We start from the raw sequence: 13,478 nt of genomic DNA on the forward strand, positions 1-13,478 counted from the left end.
CAATGGGAAGGTGCAAAAAATGAACATCAAACTGAGTTTTAGACCATCTCATCCTATTCAATATCCCTTAACCTGCTCTTTGTAATATAAATCATATCTTTAAAAAGTTCTTGGATTTCTCACTGTGGTCTGCTTTTAGATCCTAGAAAAGTCACCACAGTCAAGTTATTCTGAATATACAGGGGGCAGATAACTATAATCTCCTTAGATACCCCAGACCTGAAAAATTTTCTTGGGTACTAGAATAAAGAGAAAATGAAAATACAAAATTGTCTGCCCAATTCATTCCTCAGCAAAATGACACCACTACATAAAATATCACAATGCTGTTTCTAATTAAAAAAAAATAGAGAGAGATCATTAGGAATTAAAATATTAAAAATACTAACTGATAACATATTTCTGCCAAAACTGACTTTGTCTCCAAACTTTACTTTGTAAAGACTTGGCACCTTATCTTGCCACCATAAACCCACTGAAGCTGCTCCTATATCCTAGCTCCTTCCTTCTAAATCTTCTGCTTTATATTTAGACACTCGTGGCCTGGTCCATGAATTCATGCACATTGAAAAGAAATTAATTACAAGAAATATTTTAATATCACTATTTGCCCTTTCTCTATAATAGAAGTGTTAGAGATGAAAGAAAATTAGTAAAATGTACATTAAAATAATATATAAATTAATAAATAAATAATAACAACATGATATAACAATGAATATTTTCCATATTGTCAGAATCTTCATTTATCATTAATTTTTAAAAATATGCCAGGTGGTCTGGAAAATTTATATCATTTGGACAAACTTTACCTTTGCTGCAACATCGAGTAAATTTTCTATCAGATGGTTTTTCATCAGAGAAATTTAGTGATAGGCAAAATTGGCATGTAGCAGTCATTCCACCACAACTATGTTGGATAATTGCATCCTAATTTACTTAATTTTCACTGTGAAGGCAGTTCCTACCATTATTGGTGGTATTTGTCAATGATTGTTTTTCAGACATATTCTGTTGACGACACTGCTTTCTTTCGGCTACAGAGGTATGTTGTGCCAATAGTTGGTCTTCAGACATATTCTGTAGATGACTCTGGCTTCTTTAGGCTGCAGAGGTACAATTAGAGCGGGCTGGCCAGGGAGGACCATGGGAGATTGGCCTACCTTGAAGGGACCGCAGGAGGGTTTCAGGGCATGTCTGGCCCAGTCTCACTCTGGCAGCTCCAGCTCATGTCCCCAGCCTCACAGCCCCACAGCCCCACCTAGCACCCTGCGTTGGCCTGTCACTGGCTACTCACCACCATCCCGCTGTGGTCCAGCTCTCCTCAGGGCCCATTGGGGCTGGCAGCGCCTCCACTGCCGCCCGCTGCCAGTGCTGCATCGCCCCCTGGTGGTCAGCACACGTTATAGCGAGCAATCAAACTCCCAGTCTATTAGTTGAACCCCGAGAGAACACTTAGCATATAGATAATTTATATCTTAGAAATAATAAAGATAAATGAAAAAATATAAATGGTTTCTAGATAGCTAGATAGCTAGCTAGCTAGCTAGATAGATAGATAGATGATAGATAGATAGATAGATAGATAGATAGATGATAGATAGATTAGAGGGGGTTGAATGGTTATAGTCATTTTTTTGATTAGTCTGTCTCAATGTTCTGGGTTTACTGATTCTAAGTCTTTTCCATAAACATTGGCTGAGATACATATTTCATTATGTGAGGGAAGCCACCGCTTTCCCAGTGCTGTCATAAGAATGCACCAAGGAATGTGGAAGGCCGATGGACCTTGGGCGTTAGCAGGGCTGACGCTAAGCACCATTGTTCATGTTGAGATAGTGGTGGCTTGAAGCAATTTCCTGACCTAATAGCTTCAAAGTAAATGTTTACTGGACCTTACTGATCTTTGCTGATCTTTGTTGACCTTAGAGACAGTCTGTCTGCTACCTCTTTGCCGTGCTTTACTGAGGGCACTGAATTAAAAGCAGATAAGACCAGGTTTCGGTGTGCCTCTTCAAGCAAGAAGGTCTCCACCTGGCCCCTCATGCCTTCTACATTCACATTTCTTGTATAGCATTTTCATCTGTGTGTTGGCCCCTCCTTTAGATCCTGAACCCCGCCGCGAAGGTTGCGGCAACTATGTGCTTGCTGTCTTTCTAAAAGGCCAGCTTTTAAATCTAGCCTTCATGGTGGATACATAACCCATCAGGTATGAGTTGCATCATGGGGGTTCTGGAACCATAGCATGCTTTGCAGCAGAAGGGTGTCCATGTACATGAATAATGATGTCTCTGGTTCCCAAGACTGTCTCAAGCAGCTTATACTTACTCTCCCATCCACTGATGAATTGTTTAAATCAAGTCATGATGTCTCTGTTCTTAGTCTTTTGTCTTAAGGAGTAGGAGTATTCAGTATTCCTCAGAGTGCCCTGCAATGAATTAATTTATTTTGGTTATAAATTATTGCATATCTTAAGAGTAGAAGGGAACTGATAAATATTTTGTATTCATAAGATACATAGCAAGATACCAACATAAATTAATCTTAATTCTGAATATGAACAACAAAAAGTGCTAAAAGTTAAAGAGAGTTAAAACATATATCCCTCAGATTTTTTTCACAATTTTAACCATATTTTATAGCCTTGCACATAATGTTTTCAGTGAAAGTTGAATAAATATTGAAAAAAATATTGTCATGTTACAACTCAGTATGTCAATTTAAGCAATTGTTGGGCAAATAAAAAGATAATGCTGAATAGGAGATATCTAAGACTCTTAGGTATCTCAATCACATTCTGAGACCAGAAATTGGATACAAGTAGTATATTTGAATATTTGAGAGACGATCCCAGGAAGTTTGATAAGAATGTGCTAGCAATCCTAGCCGGCTTGGCTCAGTGGATAGAGCGTTGGCTTGCAGACCAAAGGGTCTGGGGTTCCATTCTGGTCAAGAGCATGTACCCTGGTTGCAGGCTCCTCCCAGCCTAGGCTCTGGTCAGGGCTCCTGCAGGAGGCAACCAATCAATGTTTCTCTGTCTTTCCCTATCTCTTCCACTGTCCCTAAATATCAATGGGAAAATATCCTCAGGTGAGGATTAACAAAAACAAACAAACAAGAAAAGAATGTGCTAGCATAAAACAAGAGGAGGAAAAAGCCCATTAGGGTATGTTACTGAACTATTAATCCCTATAGTCTATGGGGGCAAATCTTAGTATGTGGAGGACATACTTTAAAACTTCCCACATGTGGTGAGGAAATGGGTATTTATTTACTACTTCCATTTGGTTAAGATTAGCTTCTAGAGCAGTGGTCACCCAACTTTTTCAGTACAGGGCCAGAAAGTCAATACCTCAGCTTTGTAGGCCATATGGCAGACTATGCAACACTGACACTGAAACACAAAAGCAGCTATAGAAAACCTTTCAACAAATGTCGTGGTTGCCTTTCTTTCATTTATAAGCACAGGTGGTGAGCTGAATTGGGCTTGACAATAACAATTTGCCAACTCTTTTCTAAACCATCAATTTCCCTGCCCAGCACAGCTGAAGATGATCTTGTAGCTGGAGAATGTCCTCAGGCAGAGCTACAGAAGCATGGGCTGCTATAGAAATATCTGTAAGTGACCACTTGGGAAGGTCAGGGAGTGTAAGTGATAAGCAGATAAAATTATAAAATGTCAGTAAAAGTTTTTAAAAGAAAACTATAAAACTATGTTGCATTAAAAAAAATAACATCTAAAATATTATGTCAGAAATATCTCAAAATTGTTTTTAAGTAGTAATCTAAATTGTAAGGAAAGAAAGAATAGACTTTAAATCCTTTTTTATCTCTAATGATTCAGTTATTCAGATCCCAAATCAGAGTAGTTGTGTTTGGTATGTATAATCATATGAATTCCAGGTAAGAAAAGAATGTTTCCAAAATCAAAACAAGAAAGAAAGCAAAACAGCTATGACCTACTTCTCTGTCCTATATCTATACGAAATGCAGTTGCAAAGATCACATACTGTAGTTAGCTCTTAGGATTGGCAATAATAACGCATTCTTCCTTGCAAGTAACAAAATTTCAATAAATGTAGTCTTTCTTAAAATTTTGTTTGAGATAAAATTGATAGTGGAGATAGAGGAAAGATGCTTGAGAGCCAACAGCATTAGCTTATCCACCCTCTATTTGAAACACCCATGACCATGTGGGAAGTTGAAAGTACAAAACACTAATTTAAGAAACAAAATCATAACTTTCATGATACTGACTAAATAAAGTATGGATGTTTTACTGTCTAAAACTTAATATTCATGTTTCAGATATTTCACAAAATATTGCTTAAAAATGAGGTGGCACACATGTATGTCAGGGCAACCAAATAAAGATAAGTTCAAAAGACATAATTAGAAAAATTTCAAGACATAAATCAGCAGTTATTTTTATTTTGTTATTTTCTAATTTGATTTTCAGTTTGACTGCACCTAAAGAACTTTGGCTCTAACTATATCTGCACTAGATATAATTTAAAAATAAATGAAAGAGCAACCAAAGAAGTTCATAAGGTAATAGCATTTCTACAGTGGTTTCATAAGACTGTAATCAAGTTCACTCATAAGGAACAAGGTTATTGCCTCATAAAACAGCCCAGTGGAGCTACAACAAGACTTGCCAAAAAATATGTGCAATAACTATGAACATAAACATGTAAGTGTATTGGATTTTTCATTTTTTGCCACATTCAGGGATAATAGAAACAATATAAGAGTAAGGTTAAAACCTGCAAAAAAGCAAGGAATCAGACCAACTTAAAAGCATAGTCTAGTATCTTAATTTATAATGTTGTTGAGAATAAGTATCTCAATAGAGAAAAAATATCTGTGCTCAAAACATGTTTTCAAATAAACAGTTAATAAAACACTCAATTGTGAGTTTGGTAAGGGACAAAGATGTTAGCATCATCAATATGCTATGCAAGTCCAGTATGAAAGGAAAAGAATTGTACCAGATTGTGCAGACTTTGTCTCTGTACATCTCCATCTTTGACTTCTGTTTACTAGTAAATGGAAAAGCAAGAGAGAGATTGTGAGGGAGATGGTGTGCCTGTAATAAATAGGCTTTCTAAGATAGACTCAGGGATTTATTAAGAATGTACTCACTGTATTTTGGGGCTAGGAATACTCAAGAATTTATTTGCTTCTCTTTGATCATGACTATAAATTTTGTGATTATTTTCTTTGTTCTCTTAGGAAAAAATGATGCCATGTCAGACACAAATGGGTCCTTGCATCTGTAATTTGCTATGTTATTTAGATATAGGGTGTCCCCAAAAATGTATACACACTTTGATTATAAAGTCAGTGTTTATTAGCATACAGTTCATTTTCAAAATGTAAAAGAATCTATAGAAATGAATATTTTATTTTGTCAAATGCCTATTTTCAAACTGATGACCATTCTGGTCTAGGCAATGCTGATAACATGAAGCAATGGAATCATAAACATCAAGAATCATTATGTTTGGTATTTGTGTGCCTTCAATTCATCAACTATGGCTGTTTTTTTACCTTAAACTTTATCTTTTAGGTATCCCCATAAAAGAGTCTACTGGATAAATATTCTTTGCTCAAATCTTTCTCTGGCTTCTCCCACTATTTTAAATCAATGAAACCTGAAAAAGAGTAAAAATTAAGTGAATTATCATTTGTTAAAGTGTGTATACATTTTTGTTGGCCCCACAAAAATAATGTATATATACTTTGAATAATTATTACTTCAACTGTTTTTTCAAACTCCAGTAGCATTTTAGGATGAACTTCCTTTATCCAAAGCTTAGTCTAGCTGAAAGGAAATAAGCATCATTTGAACTGTCAGCTGTTAACTTATCTGTATACATGTCTTTTTGGGACACCCTGTATATGTTATAAAAGATACAGAAGAAAGAAAAGCTAATGTGGAAGGTTAGGATGATCAACTTAGCAGCTGTTCTTTCTTCCAAAGATATCTAATTATGGAAGGCACAATTCTAAACTGACCCCAATAAACCTTCCCCTTGAGTATGAATCGACTATTGAATAAGATGTAATATCACACTCATGATTTACAAATCAGCTGGCTTTGAGACAGTGGAAAAGAGGTTATCCTGGTGGGCCTCGCCTAATCAGATGAGTCTTTAAAGGGAGGGGAAGCATCAGCCCCCTGGCCTGAAAGGACAAGGACACTGTGATGTTGTGAGCTGGGGGCTGTGAGAAGAGGCCTCTAGGAGCTGAGATTGCCCCCTGGCTGACAGCCAGACAGAAAACCAGGGACTTCAGTGATTATAACCTCAAACACCTGAATTTTCCCAATTACCTAAAAGATCTAAGAAGAAAGAACCCCAAACTCCAGGTGGCAATGCCACATGGCTGACACTTTGATTTTAACCATGAGAGACCTGAGCAGAGAACTCAAGTTACCCATTCATTCTGAGATTCTTGACTCAAGAAACTGTGAAATAACAAGTCTGTGTTGTTTTAAGCCACTAAGTTCATAGTAATTTGTTAAGCTATAAAAGAAAAGGGCTACATAAACCAAGAGCTGAATCACTAGTAACCATTTCTCCAGAACACTTTTTTTGGAGTAATTTTTAGCCATATATAAATATATATAAAAATATGTATTTTATCCTATATAATAAAGAGGTAATATGCAAATTGACCCTCATGCCCTTGAGTCACAAGATGGCCACTCCCACATTGTCACAAGATGGCCAGCTGGCAGGGGAGGGCAGTTGGGGGTGACCAGTCCTGCAGGGGAGGGCAGTTTGCGGTGATTGGGTTGGCGGGGGAGGGCAGTTGGGGTGATCGGGCCAGCAGGGGAGTGGTTAGGGGGTGATCAGGCTAGCAGGCAGAAGTGGTTATGAGCAATCAGGCAGGTAGGCAGGCGAGTGGTTAGGAGCCAGCAGTCCTGGATTGTTAGAGGGATGTCCGACTGCCGGTTCAGGCCTAAACCAGCAGTTGGACATCCCCCAGGGTTCCCAGATTAGAGATAGTGCAGGCTGGGCTGAGGGACCCCCCCCCCCATGCACAAATTTTGTGCATCAGGCCTCTAGTATATATATAATTTTATATATCTATAAAATGAAATTATATATGTTTACATATATGTTTATTTACATTTACATTTAAAATAGTCTCAAGATCTATCTATGTTTTGTCCTGTATATGAATGCTTTCTAGGTCTGAAAAAATGAGTAAGAAATTTCAATACACTGATGCCCTCCAATTAATATCCCAGATATCTTTGCTTTCAGTAGATCATTAAAAATTCTATTTGCTCTTTCATTTAAAAAAAATCAAATTTATGTGATGACATTGGTTAATGACATATAAGCGTTAAGTATAGAATTCTATAACATGTCATCTGCATATTGCATTGTGTGCTCACCCAGTCTAGTCTTCTTCTGTCTTCATTTTTTTAAAAAAATGTATCTTTATTGCTGAAAGTCTCCCTCTTTCTTCTGTTGACACCTCCATCCCACTCCTAACCCCTCCCTCCCCCCCGCCGCCCCCCCCTCCCCCGCCCAGTCCCAGGCTTTCACTGCACTATTGTCTGTGTCCACAGGTTATGCATATATGCCTATAAGTTCTTTGGTTAATTTTTTCCCACCCTGCCTCCCCCCTTTTCTCTGAGATTTGTCAGTCTTTGTCAGTCTGTTTCATACTTCCATGACTCTGGGTCTATTTTATTTGTCAGTTTATTTTGCTTATTATATTCTGTATATAAGTAAGACATGTGATACTTGTCTTTCTCTGACTGGCTTATTTCGCTTAGTATAATACTCCCAGGTCCTTACAAGTTGCCATATATGTTTGACCCCCTTTACCCTCTTCATCCCCAAACCTCACAGCCCTTCCCCTCTGGTAATTACCATATTGTTATCTATATCTATGAGTTTGTTTGTTTATTTGTTGTCTTTTGTTTCAAATCCCATATATGAGTGAAGTCATATGGTTCTTCTCTTTTTCCATCTGACTTATTTCACTTATAATAGCCTCAAGATCCCTCTGTGTAGTCTCAAATAGCAGTATTTCAAATTATTATGGCTGAGTACTGTTTCATTGTATATATGTACCACATATTTAAAAAAATCATCTTTATTGTTGAAAGTATTACAGACACCCCCTTCGTTTGTTTGTTTTTCCCATTGACCCGCTCCACCCTGCAACTGACTCTCCCAGGCCTTCACCACTCTATTGGCTGCCTCCATGGGCTATGAACATATGTATATAAATTCCCAGTTAATCTCTCCCCACCCACCCACCCCCACCTTTTCTCTGAAACTCATCAGTCTATTCCATGCTTCTATGTCTCTAGATCTAACTTGTTCATCAGTTTACTTTGTTCATTAGATTGCACATATGAGTGAAATCATGTGATACTTATATTTCTTTGATTGGCTTATGTCCCTTAGGATAATACTTTCCGGGTCCATCTATGCTGTTGCAAATGGTAAGAGTTTTTTTATTTTACATAGCATGTAGTATATTATTGTGTAAATATATCACAGCTTTTTTATCCACTTATCTGCCAATGGGCACTTAGGCTTTTTTCATATCTTAGGTATTATAAATTGCACTGCTATGAACATAGGGGTGCATATATTATTTCTGATTGGTGTTTCGGTTTTCTAAGGATATATTTCTAGAAGTGGGATCACTGGGTCAAATGGAAGTTCCATATATGATTTTTAGAGGACATTCCATACTGTTTTCCACAGTGGCTGCACCAGTCTAATTTACCACTAGCAGTGCACGAGGGTTCCTTTTTCTCCACATCCTCGCCAGCACTTTTGTCGTTTGTTGATTTGTCGATGCTAGCCATTCTGACAGGTGTGATGTAATACCACATTGTCATTTTAATTTGCATCTCTCAGATGATTAGCGATTTTGAGCATTTTTTCATATGTCTCTTGTCCTTCTTTATGTCCACTTTGGAGAAGTATCTATTTAGGTCCTTTCCCCATTTTTTAATTGGATGGTTTGTCATCGTTTTGTTAAGTTGCATGAGTTCCTTATATACTTTGGAAATTAACCCTTATGCAATGTATCATTGGAAAATACATTCTCTCATGCAGTGGACTCTTTTCATTTTGTTGATGGTTTCTTTTGCTGTGCTGAAGCTTTTTATTTTGATGTAGTCCATTTGTTTATATTCTCCTTAGTTTCCTTTGCCTTAGGAAATGTATCAGTGAACATATTGGTATGAGAGATGTCTGAGATTTTTCTGCCTATTGTTTCATCTAAGATTCTTTTTTTGTTTGTTTCATGACTTGCATTTAAGCCTTTTATCCATTTTGAGTTTCTTCTTGTGTATGGTGTAAGTTGGTGGTCTAGTTTCATTTTTTTTTTTTGCATGTACCTGTTCAATTTTCCCAACACCATTAATTGAAGAGACTAGACTATCTTGACTCCATTGTATGCTCTTGCTTCCTTTGTCAAATATTAATTGAGATCGTGTATGGCTTGAGTTGATTTCTGGGGTCTCTGTTCTGTTCCATTGATCTATATGTCTGTTCTTGTGCCAGTACCAAGCTGTTTTGAGTAGAGTGGCTTTGTATTATAATTTGATATCTGGTATTGTGATTCCTCCAACTTTGTTCTTCTTTCTCAAGATGGTTAATATTTAGCTGTGCCTATTCAGTGTCTTTTTGGTTCCATATAAATTTTGGAGTATTTGTTCTAGATATGTGAAATATGGGGTTGATTTTTTTTAATGGGGATTTCATTGAATCTATAGATTTATTTGGGTAGTACGGACATTTTAATGATGTTGATTCTATGAGCATAGTATGTTCTTCCACTTGTTTATATCTTCCTCTATCTTTTTTTTTCAGTGTCTTGTGGTTTTCCAAGTACAGGTCTTTTACCTCCTTGGTTAAGTTTATTCCTAAGTATCTTAACTCTTTTATTGCAAAGTTAAATGGTATTGTTTGTTTAGTTTCTCTTTCTGAGAGTTCATTATTGGTGTATAAAAATCCCAACAATTTTGGGGTATTAGTTTTGTATCCTCCTACACTGCCAAATTCATTTATTGAATTTAGAAGTTTTTGCTGGAGTCTTAGGGTTTTCTATGTACAATATCATGTCATCTGCTAATAATGACAGTTTTACTTCCTCCTTTCTAATTTGGATGCCTTTTATCTTTTCTTCTTATATGATCGCTATGGTTAGAACTTCCAGATCTATGTTGAACAACAGTGGTGAAAGCAGACATCCCTGTCTTGTTCCTGTTCTTAGTGGAAATGGTTTTAGTTTTTGCCCATGGAGTATGATATTGGCTGTAGATTTGTCATATATGGCCTTTATTATATTGAGGTATCATCTCTCCTACTTTGCTGAGAGTTTTTATCAAAAAAGGGTGTTGGGTTTTGTTGAATGCTTTTTCTATTGATATAATCATGTGATTTTGGTCTTTCAATTTGTTTATGGGATGTATCACATTTATCTACTTGCAAATATTGTACTTTCCTTGTATCCCTGGAATAAATTCTACTTTAGAATGGTATATGATCTTTTTAATGTGTTGCTGGATCCAATTTGCTAATATTTTATTGAAGATTTTAGAATTGATATTCATCAGAGATATTGGCCTTAATTCTCTTTTTTTGTAGTGTCTTTCTCTGGTTTTAGGTAATGCTGGCCTCATAAAAAGAGTTTGGAAGTGTTCCTTTCTCTTGAGTTTTTTTAAATAGTTTGAGAAAGATAGGTGTCAGTTCTTTTTTGAATGTTTGGCAAAACTCCCCTGTGAAGCCATCTGGACCAGGGCTTTTGTTTGCTTGGATTTTGTTGTTGTTGTTCAATTTCATCAGTAGTTATTGGCCTATTCAGGTTTCCTGTTTCTCCCTGATTGAGTTTTGGAAGATTGTATTTTTCTAGGAATATGTCCATTTCATCCAAGTTGTCCAGTTTGTTGGAATATAGTCATTCACAGCATTTTTTTTTTTTTTACAATCCTTTGTATTTCTATGGGGTCAGTTGTTATTTCATCTCTTCCATTTCTGATTTTGTTTATTTGGGTCCTCTCTCTTTGTTTCTTGATGAGTATGGCTAAATGTTCATCAATCTTGTTTATCCTTTTGAATAACCAGCTCTTGGTTTTATTGGTCTTTTGGATTGCTTGTTTTAGTCTCTATGTCATTTATTTCTGCTCTGATCTTTATTATTTCCTTCCACTTTGGGCTTTTCTTATTCTCTTTCTAATTCTTTAAATTGTAGGGTTAGATAGCTTATGAAGTTTTTCCTTATTTTTGAGGTAGGCATGTAGTGTTATGAACTTCCCTCTCAGGACTGCTTTCATTATGTTCCACAGATTTTAGGTTGTATGTTCATTTTCATTTTTTTCAGTATGTTTTTTATTTCTTCTTTAATCTCTTTGATAAGCCATTTAATAACATTTTACTCAAAAACAATAACATGTGTTGAATGTTTTTGAGTGTTTTTATTGTACTTGATTTCTGATTTCATAACATTGTGATCCAAGAAGTTGCTTGATATGATTTCAATCTTCTTGAACTCCTAGAGACTTAGTTTATGTCCTAACATGCGTACCCCATTTTCTTTATCTAATCATCCATCAAAAGATATTTTCATTGTTTCTTTGTCTTGGCTGGTGTGAATAATGCTGCAGTGAACATAGGATTGCATATATCTCTACAAATAAATTTTTTCAAATTACTTCTTCTGTTTGAGCTTTTAAATAAGTTTTATTGTTTCTCTGCAGACACTGTTGGATCTACAAAAGAATTAACTTGGGGTTGAATAAATAGGATTGAAATCTTCACAACTAGTGCATAGTCCATCTATTACAATTACAATAAAACTAGAGGCCTGGTGCACAGATTCATACACTGGTGGGGGCCCTTAGCCCGGCCTGTGCCTTCTCGCAATCTGGGACCCGTGGGGGATGTCAGACGGCCAGTTTCAGCCCAATCCGCACAGACCTGGCCTGCGAGGATCATGCCAAAACTGGCAGTCCGACATCCTCCAAGGCAGTGGTTCTCAACCTGTGGGTCACGACCCTTTCACAGGGGTCGCCTAAGACCATCGGAAAACACATATATAATTACATATTGTTTTGTGATTAATCACTATGCTTTAATTATGTTCAATTTGTAACAATGAAATTGGGGGTCACCACAACATGAAGAACTGTATTAAAGGGTCGCGGCATTAGGAAGGTTGAGAACCACTGCTCCAAGGGATGCAGTGGTATGCAAAGCGGCAGGCGGCCTGGCGCTGCACAGCTCCTGCTCATCCCGGCCCAGCTTGCTCCTGCCACCACTGCCTCAGTAGCCCAGTGCCATGGAGGTAGAAGAGGCTCATGCCGGGGCAACTGTGCTCGCCAGCAGTGAGCCCAGTGTCTGGCACCCGTCAGTCAGCTGAGCGGTGCTGCTGCTGTGGGAGCGCACTGACCGCTAGGAGGCAGCTCCTGCGTTGAATGTCTGTCCCTTAGTGATCAGTGCTTGTCATAGAGACTGGTTGTTCAGTCATTTGGTTGCTTAGGCTTTTTTATATATAGATTCGGATAGAGGATTGGGGTAACAGTTGTATAACATATAATCCAAAGGGAAAAAATATATATATTCTGAACCCTTATTTCTAATAATAAACCTGATAATGGACCTTCACAGACATTTTCATTTCTGAAATTTAAAAAATATATATTTATTGATTTAAGAGAAGAAAGAAGATGGAGAGAGAGATAGAAACATGAAAGATGAGGGGGAATCATTGATTGGCTGCCTCCTGCACACCCCGCAATGGGGATCAAGCCTGCAACCAGGCATATGCCCTGACCAGTAATTGAACTATTACCCTCTGGTTCATAGGTTGATGCTCTACCACTGAGTCATGTTGGCTGGGCTGAAAGGTTTTGATCCAGCTACTATACGAGTGATGGCGCACCTATGACATGCGTGTCAGAGGTGACACGCGAACTCATTTTTTTTTGGTTGATTTTTTTTCTTTGTAAAAAGGCATTTAAATATATAAAATAAATATCAAAAATATGTCTTTGTTTTACTATGGTTGTAAATATCAAAAAATTTCTATATGTGACACAGCACCAGAGTTAAGTTAGAGTTTTTCTAAATGCTGACATGCCATCAAAAGGTTTGCCATCACTGTATTATAGCATATTTTCTAAAACAAAAATACAGATATATAATATTAAGATAAAATTAACTTATGTGTAAGAATGAGAGAATAGTCTCCATTCAGTAATTGCACTAATATTTGCTCTTGCTAATCTAGAGGGGGCTGTTAGTAGCTCTATAGTGCTGCTATTCACACAGGTGATACATCACAGGAGTGACCTATCTCAGAAACAGGTATTGGAAAGTGACAAGTGACTAAATATGTAACAATCAACTTTCTAAGAGCCTAAAAATAAAATAAGTTTAATATTGGAATCAATAAAATTTAGTACTAGACTGAAAAAAAGGAGGCATATT

The sequence above is a fragment of the Myotis daubentonii genome, chromosome 3, assembly GCF_963259705.1.
Source record: "Myotis daubentonii chromosome 3, mMyoDau2.1, whole genome shotgun sequence".
Lineage (NCBI taxonomy): Eukaryota > Metazoa > Chordata > Mammalia > Chiroptera > Vespertilionidae > Myotis > Myotis daubentonii.